Here is a 13,491-nt window from a genome sequence, read left to right as displayed (position 1 = left end):
CAGGGAAACACAAGCTAAACTAGCCTGATGCTGGACCGGACCCGGCTCCATCATAGAAAGGAACCTGGACACTGGCTCTGATTTCAGCTCTGCTGGAGCCCCAGCTACACTTCTTCTATGACTGGACTAAGGGAAATGGGGCTTTGGAAACCTCAGGGTGCAATTCCACAGAAATAAAGCTTTCTGCTCCCATGGGGCCTCCAGACGTGCTTCTTCCCACAGCACCGCAAGAACCCCACTCCCGCAAGCAAACTAGGGAGACAAGCCCCACTCCTCCCTGTAACACTAACAATCCTCTCCCTGCAGCCCCCCAAAATCAGGATTATTTTTAAGCAAACTCCAGACATTGTATCAAGTCACCTGTAAATGTTTTCCGTTAGGTATCTCTAAAAGTATCCCCATTTGCCTGGCCCAGGTGGCTCAGTGGTTGAGCGGCAACCTATGAACCAGGGGGTCATGGTTTGATTCCTAGTTGGGGCACATGCCTGGGTTATGGGCTCGAGGCAGATGATCAACTATTAACTATTCTCTCTCATCATTGATGTTTCTATCTCTATCTCTCTCTGAAATCAATTTAAACATATATTTTTTAAAATAGCCCTAGCCAGTATGGCTCAGTGGATAGAGCATCAGCCCTCAGACTGAAGGGTTGTACCTCAGTTCTGGTCAAGGGAATGTACCTCGGTTGCAGGCTTCATCCCCAGCCGTGGTCAAGGCACATGGGGGAGGCAACCAATCAATGTGTGTCTCTCACATAAATGTTTGTCTCTCTGTCTGTCTCTCTCCCTCTCTTCCACTCTCTCTAACAATCCATGGGAAAATATCCTCAAATGATTAAGAAAATTAAAAAATATATTAAAGTAAAAGTATCCCCATTTTACTATTGCAGAAACTGAGGCATAAAGAGGTCACATGCCTGATCGGGGTCACTTTGCCGATGGGTGCAGAGGTTGGATCAAACCCCGGTTGTCTGGTTCCAGGGCCTTTGCCTACTACTTTGCCTACTACTACTGTAGTGCCTCAGGACTGTGGCATCACTCAGACAACAACAAAACTGCCGTTTCTTTTCAAAGTTGTCAATTTGACAAAATTGCAATACAAAAAGTAGAGATGAAAGCATTCTAGCAATGTTAACCTTACTGAAGTTGATAACTGAATGACAGCTGTATGAGAACATTTCTGTTCTTATAAATACACTGGAGTATTTAGGGGTAAAGGGTCATGTTGTATGTGATTTACCCTAGATGATCCAGATAAAGTACTAGATGAGAGAGAGGGAGAGAGAGAAATACTGATATTGAAAATGGGCTCAAATGTTCAGGTAAATCTGGGTAAATAATGCTCTTTGTACTATATTTATTCTTGAAACTTCTCTGTTTACATTTGAAAACTTCCCCCAAAAGTTCTATTTTAAAAATTTTAAATAATATTCCATTAGCCCTGCCGGTGTTGCTCAGAGGTTAAGCATCCACAGTTTGATTCCTGGTCGGGTCACATGCCTGAGGTGGGGTTTCAATCCCCAGTGCAGGAGGCAGCCAATCAATAATTATTTCTCATCATTGATGCTTCTGTCTCGCTCCCTGTCTGTTCCTCTCTGAAATCAAGACAAATATATTTTTAAAAAATAATATTCCATTAAATGTATATACCACTGTTATCAATTGAAGGTCTGTGTCCCCCAAAAATTATATGTTGTAATCCTAATCACCTATGTGATAGTATTAGGAAGTGGGGCCTTTGGGATCTAATCAGGTCATGAGGGTGTAGTATATTAAAAACACACACTCTCAATTCACCATAGCTAAGATTTGGAAACAGCCTAAGTGCCCATCAACAGATGAATGGATTAGAAAACTGTGGTACATCTACACGATGGAATACTATGCTGCTGTAAAAAAGAAGGAATTCTTACCATTTGCAACAGCATGGATGGAACTGGGGAGCATTATGCTAAGTGAAATAAGCCAGTCAATGAAAGAAAAATAGCACATGATGTCACTCATTTATGGATAATAAAGATCATTATAAACTGATGAACAAAAATAGATACAGAGGCAGAGCAGCATTGAACAGACTGTCAAACTACAGTGGGAAGGCTTGGGAGGGTTGGGGGGCGGAAGGGGGGGTAAGAGATCAACCAAAGGACTTGTATGCATGCATATAAGCATAACCAATGGACACAAGACACTGGGGGTTAGGGGAGGCCAGGGGAAGGTCAAGGGGGGGAAAAAGGAGACATATGTACTACTCTTTGTAACATTTTAAGCAATAAAACAAAATTTTAAAAAAAGATTCAACTGGGAAAAGAATGTAAATGTAATTAAGCTATTTAATAACTTATACATGTTACAGACTAAACAGTATAAACAAAAACAATAAACTAATGATTCTATTAATAAAATTCTTTAAAATACATTTTAAAAACACACACACAGACACACACACACACACACACACACACACACACACACACACACGTAACTTCATTTATGTGAAGGGTTAAAACAGGCAGCAGCACCCTAGGTGATAAAGGTCAGGATAGCGGTCCCATTGGTGGGCATTAGCTGGAAAGGCAACAAGACAGAGCCGTCCAAGATACTAAAAAAATTCTGTATCTCTTCCGAATGTGTCTCATTAAGCTGTATGCTTGAAAGTTTTGCACTTTACTGTACATAGATTATACCTACATAAAAATCAAGGCAAAGGAGCAAAACAAATAAATTGTCATATGTTCATGAAATGTTTTACTACAAAGCAAGGAAAATGGATGAACAACAGCTTTAAGGCTGAATCTCAAGAACATAATTTTGAGCAAAGGAGCCAGACACAAAACAATATGTATTATATGAATGTTCCACTTATGCAAAGTCCACCCCCAAAAAGAGCATTTAAGGATGCATGCTGAGGAGGTAAATGCTAAACACACGCATGAAACACTAAAAGGCCATGAAAGTCAGCACAATGCTTTTTGTGGGGAGGAGAGAGCTGGTAGTCCTGGGAGGAGCAGTAGAGGGGTTTCCAGGATGCAGGCAACATTCTGTCTCTTCACTGGGGTTTCACTTTGTAATAATTCATTGAGCCATACTCACTTGTGTGTACTTTACATATGTGTTGAAATGAAATATACACAACTTGCCATCACATCTAAATCATGGGATAAACTTCTACAAATGAAAAGTGCTTGCCAGGATGTGGAGAAAAGGGACTCCAGTGCACTGCTGATGGGAATGCAGACTGGTGCAGCCACTATGGAAAAGAGTAAAGAGTTTCCTCAAAAAATTCAACATGGAACTGCCATTTCACCAGTGATCCCACTTCTAGGAATATATCCTAGAAACCCGAAACACCAATCAGGAAGAATGTATGCACCCCTATGTTCATAGCAGCACAATTTACAATAGCTAAGATCTGGAAACAGCCCAAGTGCCCATCAGTAGATGAGTGGATAAAAAAAGCTGTGGTACATTTACACCATGGAATACTATGCAGCCGTAAAAAAGAAGGATCTCTTACCCTTTGAGACAGCATGGAGGGACCTGGAGAGTCTCCCGTAAGTGAAATAAGTCAGTCAGAGAAAGACAAGTATCACATGATCTCACTCATATGTGGAATCTAAGTTACAAAATAAACTGATGTATGGAGTGGATCCAGAGACATGGAAGCATGGAACAGAGTGCAGAATCTCAGAGGGAAGGTGGGTGAGGGTGGGTGAGTGGGAGGTAATCAACCAAAGACCAGAGAGAGAGAGAGAGAGAGAGAGAGAGAGAGTGTGTGTGTGTGTGTGTGTGTGTGTGTGAGAGAGGGGGGGGGGGGGTGGTGGGGGGGGGGGGGGGGAACGGCCAGGGAGAAGCCAACGGGGGCAAAAGGGAGACATATGTAATACTTTTAACAATAAAGAATTGTTTTTTTTAAAAGATAAAAAATAAATCATGGGATAGACAATAAAATATATCTCGTGACTGAAGAAGACCCCACCTGACAGCTGGTCCTGCACAAACTGGAGATCTTAGTCAAATTACCTACGAAGAGAAGTAGCCGACATCGATGTCGACTACTCCACCTACAACACTGGATCAAGGCTTTCTACTTTAGCTAAACATGAGCCCTTTCTTTCCTTTACTCTGGCATTGGCCTGCAAAGATAATGCCATCATCTATAGCTCCCACACCATTGCTAAGGGGGGTAACCTCTGGAATTTAGAGCAACTTTTTATTTCAGGCTAGGAGAAAACCTAACTACTCCTTGCTTTGAGTGGACAAATGTGCCCAACAGGAAATATTCCTGTCTGTAGGGGTCAGACAGGATGCATAGACTGCTGATGCACAGCTGGGCAATGCCTCTTAGATGATCTAACTGTGCCCCTAACTGTTCTAGAAATTACCTACCAAGAGGCTTTCTATGATTCAGGTTCACTAACTTTGGCAGAACTATATTTGTCTGGTTAAGAAAAGGGGATATGGTCACAAACCCCCATGATAAAAATCCTCACCATTTCCTTCCTCCTAAAAGATGTCATGGTCTAAAAATAATCCTTTCTTTTTTAAAAAAATATATTTTTTATTGATTTCAGAGAGAATGGGAGAGGGAGAGAGAGATAGAAACATCAATGATGAGAGAGAATCATTAATTGGCTGCCTCCTGCGTACGCCCTACTGCGGATGGAGCCCGAAACCCAGGCATGTGCCCTTGACCGGGAATCGAACCTGAGACCCTCAGTTCACAGGCCGATGCTCTATCCACTGAGCCAAACCAGCTAGGGCTCTTTTTTTGTTGTTGTTTTTGTTCATAGCCCCCTTACCCTACCCTTCTTCCTATAAAAATCTTCCATTTTTATTTGTATTTTATTTATTTATTTTTTATTAAATTGATTGGGATGACATTGGTCAACATGAACATATGGGTTTCAGGTGTGGGTTTCTATGTTACAAGACCTGTATATTGCACCATGTGTCCACCACCAAAGTCAAATCTTCTCCTGTCCCCATATATTAGGACCCCCTTCTCCTCTCACCCCCTTCCCTCTGGCAACCACCACACTGCTGTTTGTGTTCATGAATTTCAGTTTTATATCCCACATATGAGTGAAAGCATATGGTTCTTAGCTTTTTCTAACTGACTTATTTCACTTAGCATAATGTTCTCAAGGTCCATCCATGTTGTTGCAAATGGCGCTATTTCATCCTTTCTTATGGCTGAGTAGTATTCCATTGTGTATATGTACCACATCTTCTTTATCCAGTCCTCTATCCTAGGGCACTTTGGTTGTTTCCATGTCTTGGCCACTGTGAATAATGCTTCAATGAACATAGGGTGCATATATCTTTGCAAATACATGATTTTGAGTTTTCCAGGCATATACCCAAGACAGGAGAAGGATTGCTGGGTCGTATGGTAGCTCTATTCTCAATTTTTTGAGGAAACACCAGACTGCTTTCCACAGTGGTTGTACCAGTCTACATTCCCACCAGCAGTGAATGAGGGTTCCCTTCTTTCCACAACCTCTCCCACACTTGTTATTGCTTGTCTTGTTGATAATGGCCACTCTAACAGGTGTGAGGTGGGATTGTAGTTTTGATTTGCATTTCCCTGATTGCCGACGAGAAAACCTTCCATTTTTTCACAACCCTTTGGAGTGTCTTTCTAGCTGCTAGATGGAATGCGGCGCAGTTCATGAATTGCTCAATAAGGTCAATTAGATCTTCAAATTTAATCGGTTGGATTTTGTTCTTTCAAAGCAGCAATAGAAAACGAATACAGCCAAGTATCAAGTCTCTGTGAAATGGGAGGAAAGGGATACTCGTCCCTGAATGAGCCCTGGCCTCAACCTCCTCCCTTCCACGCATCGGCAGTGGATTTTGTGGCATCAAATAGTCCCTCTTTGATGGGAGTCCCTCTGGCTTACACAGCCCAGTCCCCCCCCCCGCAATCAAACCATATATGTCTCACCTCCTGGTCTTTGTCCAGGCTTTCCCCATCCCTGGGTTTTCCTCCATGGTTGGATTGAGGTTTCAGTGTAGATCCAGGGTTCAGGTTCATTCTGAGGCCTGAATCAGCAGTCAGTGGGTACCTGGGGTCAGAACTCTGCTGATTTTTACATTCCTGAAATGTCCACTAATTATGTGAGATTGTCCAACCCCCGCCCATTTGGACCCTGGAGGAGAATCCAAGCTGTTACAGCATCTGGTTTGGGCTTCCCCTGAAGTCATCTCTGCCCTACCTCTTGGAGAAATTTCTCAAAAGATTAAGGCTATTGCCCTGCAGGCACGGCTCAGTGGTTGAACGTCGACCTATGAACCAGGAGGTCATGATTCAATTCCCAGTCAGGGCACATGCCCAGGTTGCGGGCTCGATCCCCAGTGGGAGGCATGCAGGAGACAGCCGATCATGATTCTCATCATTGATGTTTCTATCTCTCCTTCCTTCTCCCTTCCTCTCTGAAATCAATAAAAAAAATCTTTTTAAAAAAATTAAAGCTATTGCTATAGGTGTTATCTTAAAAAAAAAAAAAACACTATACCAAAGTCCTTGGTATCAGAATGTCAACAGGAAGAGATTCCCATCCATGCCTCTGGCTTCCCCGCCTCACACCTTGCACCTGTTATGCCTGGGTGGATGACCTTGTGCAAGCCACTCCTCGGTTCTGCCCCAGGCCCTCCTTTGTAAAACAAAGGGGTTGGATAAGAAGTCTCTACTGGGGTAGTGGTGGGGAGGGAGGGTGACTATGATTAAAGTCCTACAGTTCTGAGAGCCTAATCCTTGACAGTATGGCACAGGCTTTGGATTCAGACACACCTGAGTTCAAGCCCTAGGTCTGCCAGTTGTTGGTCGGGTGGTGCTGGGAAAGTAACTGAGCCTCAGTTTCCTCGTCCATAAAATGGGAATTAAATAAGGAAATGCCTCTTAAGTGCCTGGCACAGAATAATGCTGCAATGAACATAGAGGCACATCCTAGTATATCTTTATGAGTAAGTGTTTTCACATTTTTCAGGTAGATGCCCAGAGTGGAATTGCTCTAGTCTTAACTTTTTTAGGAACCTCCTTACTGTTTTCCATAGTGGCTATACCAATTTACCAATTCCACCAGCAGTGCACAAGGGTTCCCTTTTCTCTGCATCCTCTCTAACACTTCTGATTTCCATATATACAGTGGAATACTACTCAGTCATTAAAAACAATAAAATATTGCAACAACCTGGATGTATCTTGAGAATATCATGCTAAGTGAAATAGGTCAAATAGAAAAGGACAAGAACTGTATGATTTCACTAATGTGTTGGCTATAAAACAGAAAGCAACAAACAAACAAAGCAAACAACCAAACTCATAGACACAGACAACAATATAGTGGCCCCAGGGGGAAGAGGGTGAGGGTAGGTTGAAGAGGGTAAAGGGTGTCAAATATCTGGTGATGGAAGGAGACTAGACTTTCGGAGATGAGCACACATCACACCTAAAACTTATATAATGTTATTAACCAATGTTACATTCAATTTAATTTTCTAAATTTAAAAGGCAAAACAGCCCAGCCAGCGTGGCTCAGTGATTGACTGACCTATGAACCAAGAGGTCATGGTTAGATTCCCAGTCAGGGCAAATGCCTGTACTGCAGACTCGATCATCAGTAGGGGGCGTGCAGGAGGCAGCCAATCAATGATTCTCTCTCATCATTGACGTTTCTCTCTCTCTCTCTCCCTTCCTCTCTGAAATCAATAAAAAATATTTTAAAAAATAACAAGCAAAACAATTGCCCTAAGCTGATTTGGCTCAGTGGAATACAGCGTTGGCCTGAAGACTGAAAGGTCCCGGGTTTGATTTTGGCCAAGGGCACATGCCCAGTTTGCAGGCTCGATCCCCAGTAGGGGGTGTGCAGAAAGCAGCCAATCAGTGATTCTCTCTCATTGATGTTTCTATCTCTCTCTCCCTTTCCCTTCCTCTCTGAAATCAATAAAGAAATATATATTTTTTAAAAGGCAAAACAATAAAAGTTTAGAAGATAATATAGGAGCATATCAAGAGAGGGAAAGTATTCCTAAATATGATACCAAAAAAGCACTCACTATAGTGAAAAATATTGATAAATGGGACTACATTCAATGATAGTTCATTGGAAGACACCAGGAAAAAAAGTAAAAAGGCAAGCCACAGAGTGGAAAACATATTCACAATAACCAGCAAAGAGCTCATATCCAGTAAACATAAAAAATTCCTAGAAATCAGCCATAAAAAGACAGACCACCCAAAAGAAAAATGGACAAAATTTACAATAGGCATTTACAAAAGAGGAACTTTAAATGTCCAGTAAATATATTGAAAGATGCTCAGCCTATTACTCATTAGAGAAGGCAAACTAAAACCACAACACAACACAATGCACACTCACAGATTAGCTGAAATTAAAAAGTCTGGAGCATAGTTTACGAAGATGTGGAACAGAAGATCTCATAAGCTTCCAGTCCAAATGTTAATTAGTATGATCACTTTTGAAATTTGGTAGTAACTATAGTAAAATAAGATAAAATAAATTTACATCCAATGACCCACTGTTTTCTCCTGGGTGTATATTCAACAGAAGTGCATAAAAATATATCAAGAGATGTGTAGTTTAAATGTTTTTGGTAGCATCATACATATTGAGCAAAATTCTATTGGTATAATGAGTCCTGTTTATTCACAAATATAAAAACTAATTTGAAAAAAAAAAAGCACATTCATCCCCTTAAGAAATAAGTGCCAAATATAATTTTGCTTTTTATCCTATACTAGGGGCCCAGTGCATGAATTCGTGCACCTTGAAAGGAACTGTGGGCCGCGAGGCTACGGTAGGCACAAGGGTGGGTCTCGGACCATCCTCCATGCCCCCGCCTGGCCCCTCCCGCCACGGCCCCTGGTCCCCTGTCTGCCGGCAGCCCCGCTCCCACCGCCACTGTGCCCACGCGCTGACAGCACCTGCCCCACTCGCGCCCACTGAAGGCGCGGAACAATTAGAGCCAGTGCTAGCAGCAGGTGTGAGCGGGGGCCAGCACCATCTGCAGCTACGAGTGGCAGCTGCTGCCCTGATCTCCCCTCAGGAGCAGGGGGAGGTGGAGAAGTCCTCAGGGGCAATCAGGGCCAGCAGCCGCTGCTCACACCCACTGATGGCACCGAGCGATTGGGGCCAGCACCAGGTGCTGGCAGTAGGTGCGAGTGGCAGCTCCAGCGCTGGCAGCAGGTGTGAGCGGGACCGGGGCCAGCAGCAGGTGCAAGCACCGGGTGGGACCACGGCACGCGGGAGCAAAGAATTTTCAGTAACTACCAGAGGCTCGCCCCAATGGGAGCAACCAGTGCCTCGCCTTGGTCTGGTGCCCCCACTCACCTGCTCTACCATCCTGCCGGGGCCGACGCCCACTATGGTGGTCAATGTACGTCATAGCAACCGGTTGTTTGGTTGTTCTGCTGTTCAGTCTACTTGCATATTAGCCTTTTATTATATAAGATAATAAAAGGCTAATATAGGATAATAAAAGGCTAATATGCAAATTGTCCCCTTGGTTCGACTGGGAGCCCAGGAGTTCAACTGTTTGCTATGATGCGTGCTGACCACCAGGGGGCGGCACAGAACATGGTGGGCATAGGTGATGCGGCATTGACAGTGGGTGGCAGTGGAGGCACTGCCAGCCCCAATAGGCCCCAATGAGAGTGGGACTGTGGCAGGATGGTGGAGCGGGTGAGCGGGTGGCGCCAAGCCAAAGTAGGTACACGTGGGGGCACAGGTGCTGCCCAGGGCCCAGAGGTCAGCTGGGACCTGCCCTCCCACACCAGACGCTCACACTTCGATTGCTGGCCAGGCCTAGGGAACTGCACCTGTGCACAAATTTCGTGCACTGGGCCTCTAGTGTTTAATAATTGCATATAAAATGATGTAATGATTTATGTTTTCATCACTTCTGTACAAATGAGAGTTATAATAAAAATCCAATTCAAGAAGAAAAATGTTAATTTCTTAGTGGTCCCAAGAAACAAATTTTGTTTAATTTCTATTTATTTACATATGGTCACATATATTTGTTGAGCAGAAATATGATAGGATGATTACTAAAAATTATTTAAGTATAAAAATATGTTGGATAAAATTCTGCAGTGGAGGTGGAATGAAGTACAAATTCAAAGAGAAAAAAGAAAATATAAAGTTAAAAAGGTGCTCATGTCTTTTTTTAATGGTTAATAGTGGATCTCAGGTTTCAACGATGACACTGGATATATTTAAAACAGCGGCACACCTTTTATTTTTAAATGTCAATATTTACAATACACCAGAAATTGCAACAATTTAAACTCCAGAAAAAGTTTGCCATCAACTTAAAAATGTATGGAGAGACAAAATTGTTCAAAAAGATTTTATGTGCTACATAAGCAAAAGAATCAAGACTACCTGCTCTTCAGGCAACTGAAAATGAACTCAGTCAAATTGTGGCCCCAAATTCAAAGCTATGATTTTTTTAAATATTCAACTCTGTTTATAAAATTTACAATATTAGTGAAAACTGCCCAGAAAATAGTGAGTGAAAGTGAAACAGGGTAGCAAGCCAAACAAGTAGAATAGGAAAACAGAAATAGATAGTTAAAGAAGCCATCTAGGAAATCCCACCTTCCCTAAACCAAGGACACTTAAGAGCAAATGGTTTGCAGTTCTCCTCCACAACCAGTGGGTAAGTAGCTTAAATCACCTACTCAGGAAGACAGATAGCAGAAATCCAATTAGTGTCATTTGCCAATGAAGTGCCAGATGAAGTTAAGGGGATAGATCTCATTTTAGCACATTAACATAAAACTGATGAATATTCTATTGAGATTCCCCCCTAAAGCCTCCCCTAAACACCTGTGGGAGCTGCCTCCTACCTGCTATCAGTCTCCACGGAGGCGATGAGGTTAATTTGCATACTCACTCTAATTGGCTGGTGAGCGTAATGGAGGGATGGTTAATTTGCATATTTCTCTTTTATTATGTAGGATTTTTATTGATTTCAGAGAGGAAGGGAGGGAGGGAGAGAGAGAAAGAGAGAAACATCATTGATCGATTGCCTCCTGCACACCCCCAACTGGGGACTGAGCCCGCAATCCGAGCATGTGACAGGAATCAAACCCGGGACCCTCCAGTCCCCAGGCCGACACTCTATCCACTGAGTCAAACCAGCTAGGGCACCAGGTCCCCTTTGTGGTAACAAAAATGAAAGCACCTCCAGGGATCTTCATAACTGGCACGAAATTCTAAAAAGATCAATTTTAATACAAAATCGATATTAGCCGCACATTATTTTTGAAAAGTATTGTAAAATACAAATTCTGGTAAGGAGTTGGCTGAGAACCTCTGCTCCATCTGGGGATGGTAGGCTTCCTCTCTCCAGAGCCCCTCATCCTCTGGCTCTTTTATTGCCCCTTGTCTACCCTCCCCTCCAATGCTGGGATTCCTGGGAGCCAGGACCCAGGTCCACTCTTCGCTCTCTCGGGTGAGTCCAGACATTCTCAGGACTTCAAATGTCACAGTCTGCCAGCTAAGGACCCCCAAACCTAGGTCCACTGTCCAGATTGGTGTCATCTGGCCCCCATCCCACTCCAGCTATAAGATCCTTGCTGGGTCTCTATTGCTCAAGCCTCAGGACAAGCTGTCTCCCACCTAGAATGTTTGCTTCCCTCTTTCATCCCAAGCCCCGCCCCTCCTTGAATGAGAAACCAACTCCCCCACCTGCCCAGCACTTCGTGATGGAATCATCATCAACCCTGAGTTCCTCCAAACATCCCATGCTACCCTCTGACCTCCCAACAGGATGTTTTCTTGGCAGGGAACGCTCTTCCCTATGATCTTCCTCTACTCATTCTTCAGACTCACACGTGCCCTCCTCCAGGAAGTCCTCCTCCCTGCACCTACCACTCCCAGGCTGGGGCAGACACTTACTCTGGGTTCCACAGTTCCCTGTACCTCCCCAGCCCAGTCCAGACCATGCTGGGCAGTCAGTGGTGACTGATCTGTGTTGTCGAGCTGTCTCCATCTTCACTGTAACCTCATCGTCCTGCCAGGCCTGGCCACACGGCTCACTGGCATCAACACTGGATGGGAGAAGCTGAGGTCCAGATGCACTGGGACCACCAGCACTTAGAACAGATGGGCCCCTCTGCATCCTTGTTCTCTAGATCCCCCAGGCAACCACTCCTTGTTCTGGAAGTTGGAGCATGAAAGAAAACATGGAATTAAATGCAGGAAGAATTTACTTCAGACTTAGAGATAACAGTGCATAAAGGGGAATGTGACTTCGAAGTCACACAGCCAGTGACCTCTTGAACTTGGGTGGGGCTTTTTGTCAGCTCTCTAAAAGTGGGGCTCACTTTGTAGAAATACAGAAAATAACAGGGGGAGAGATCAACCAAAGGATGTATATGCAAGCATGTAGGCCTAACCAATGGACACAGACAACAGGGGGGTGGTGGGCATTATTTGGGGGTATAGGGGGTAACGTGGGGATAAGGACACATATGTAATAACTTAATCAATAAAAATAAATTGAAAAGAAAATAGCAGAACCAGGCTGGTTCTGCCAGCAAAACTGAGAACATTAGCAACCTTAGCTCCTCGGGATGGAGGGCTGGGGTGAGGGCCAACACTGGCAGGACCAGGGAGTAAGGCGTAGAAGGAAGAAAGTGATTCCTTTTCTGTAGACTTTGAAATTGTTAGTGAGCTCATAATCATGTACTCCTTGTGTAACTGAATCTCTATGGAAAGGCATTATGGAGATAATAACACTAACTGGGCTGTGTGAGGTGCGGGTGCCACGCCTGCAGCAAGCTGTAGCTGGCTCACATCAGTAATCTGCCGATATCGTCCATTAACCACGCGATGTGCATTAACCCTGTGAGGGAAGCGCTAATACGCCACCCACCTTACGATGAGGAGCTGGAATAAGCCGCATCCCCGCATTTGGTTGTTCTGCGTTCTGAGAGGCAGGTAGTTGTGAGCTCCGTTTCCAGATGGGAAAACTGAGAGGCTGGCTAACAGCTGAAGTCACTCTAGGACAGTGATGGCGAACCTATGACACACGTGTCAGAGGTGACACGCGAACTCATTTTTTTGGTTGATTTTTCTTTGTTAAATGGCATTTAAATATATAAAATAAATATCAAAAATATAAGTCTTTGTTTTACTATGGTTGCAAATATCAAAAAAAATTCTATATGTGACACGGCACCAGAGTTAAGTTAGGATTTTTCAAAATGCTGACACGCCGAGCTCAAAAGGTTCGCCATCACTGCTCTAGGAGATGCAGTGGCAGGGCAGAGCGGGATGTAGGCCATCACTGTTTCCCAGACCAAGGCAGCACCCTCAAAGCTCAAACCTGAACTGCCGGGAGCCGGTCCATCCTTGCTGCTTGACACAGTCGCTGCAGGGAAGAAACATCTGCACAGCATATGTTTCAAGGGATCTGGCGTATATGGCATACTGTTCTTAATATGTTTGCTCCCCTT

At 43.8% G+C, this 13,491-nt stretch overlaps 1 long non-coding RNA gene across 1 annotated transcript in view; it reads right to left on the bottom strand.

Moving 5' to 3' along the window:
* Positions 1-1,339: 1,339 nt before the first annotated feature.
* LOC106726522 overlaps positions 1,340-13,491 on the bottom strand; it is a 17,478-nt gene continuing 5,326 nt past the window's right edge. The window contains exon 2 of the long non-coding RNA XR_001362592.1: positions 1,340-1,594. This is a non-coding gene — a long non-coding RNA (uncharacterized LOC106726522). The remainder of the gene's footprint in view (positions 1,595-13,491) is intronic.

This window comes from Myotis brandtii, unplaced genomic scaffold (genome assembly GCF_000412655.1).
Source record: "Myotis brandtii unplaced genomic scaffold, ASM41265v1 scaffold277, whole genome shotgun sequence".
NCBI lineage: Eukaryota > Metazoa > Chordata > Mammalia > Chiroptera > Vespertilionidae > Myotis > Myotis brandtii.
This window is presented reverse-complemented; position numbering and strand designations above follow the sequence as displayed.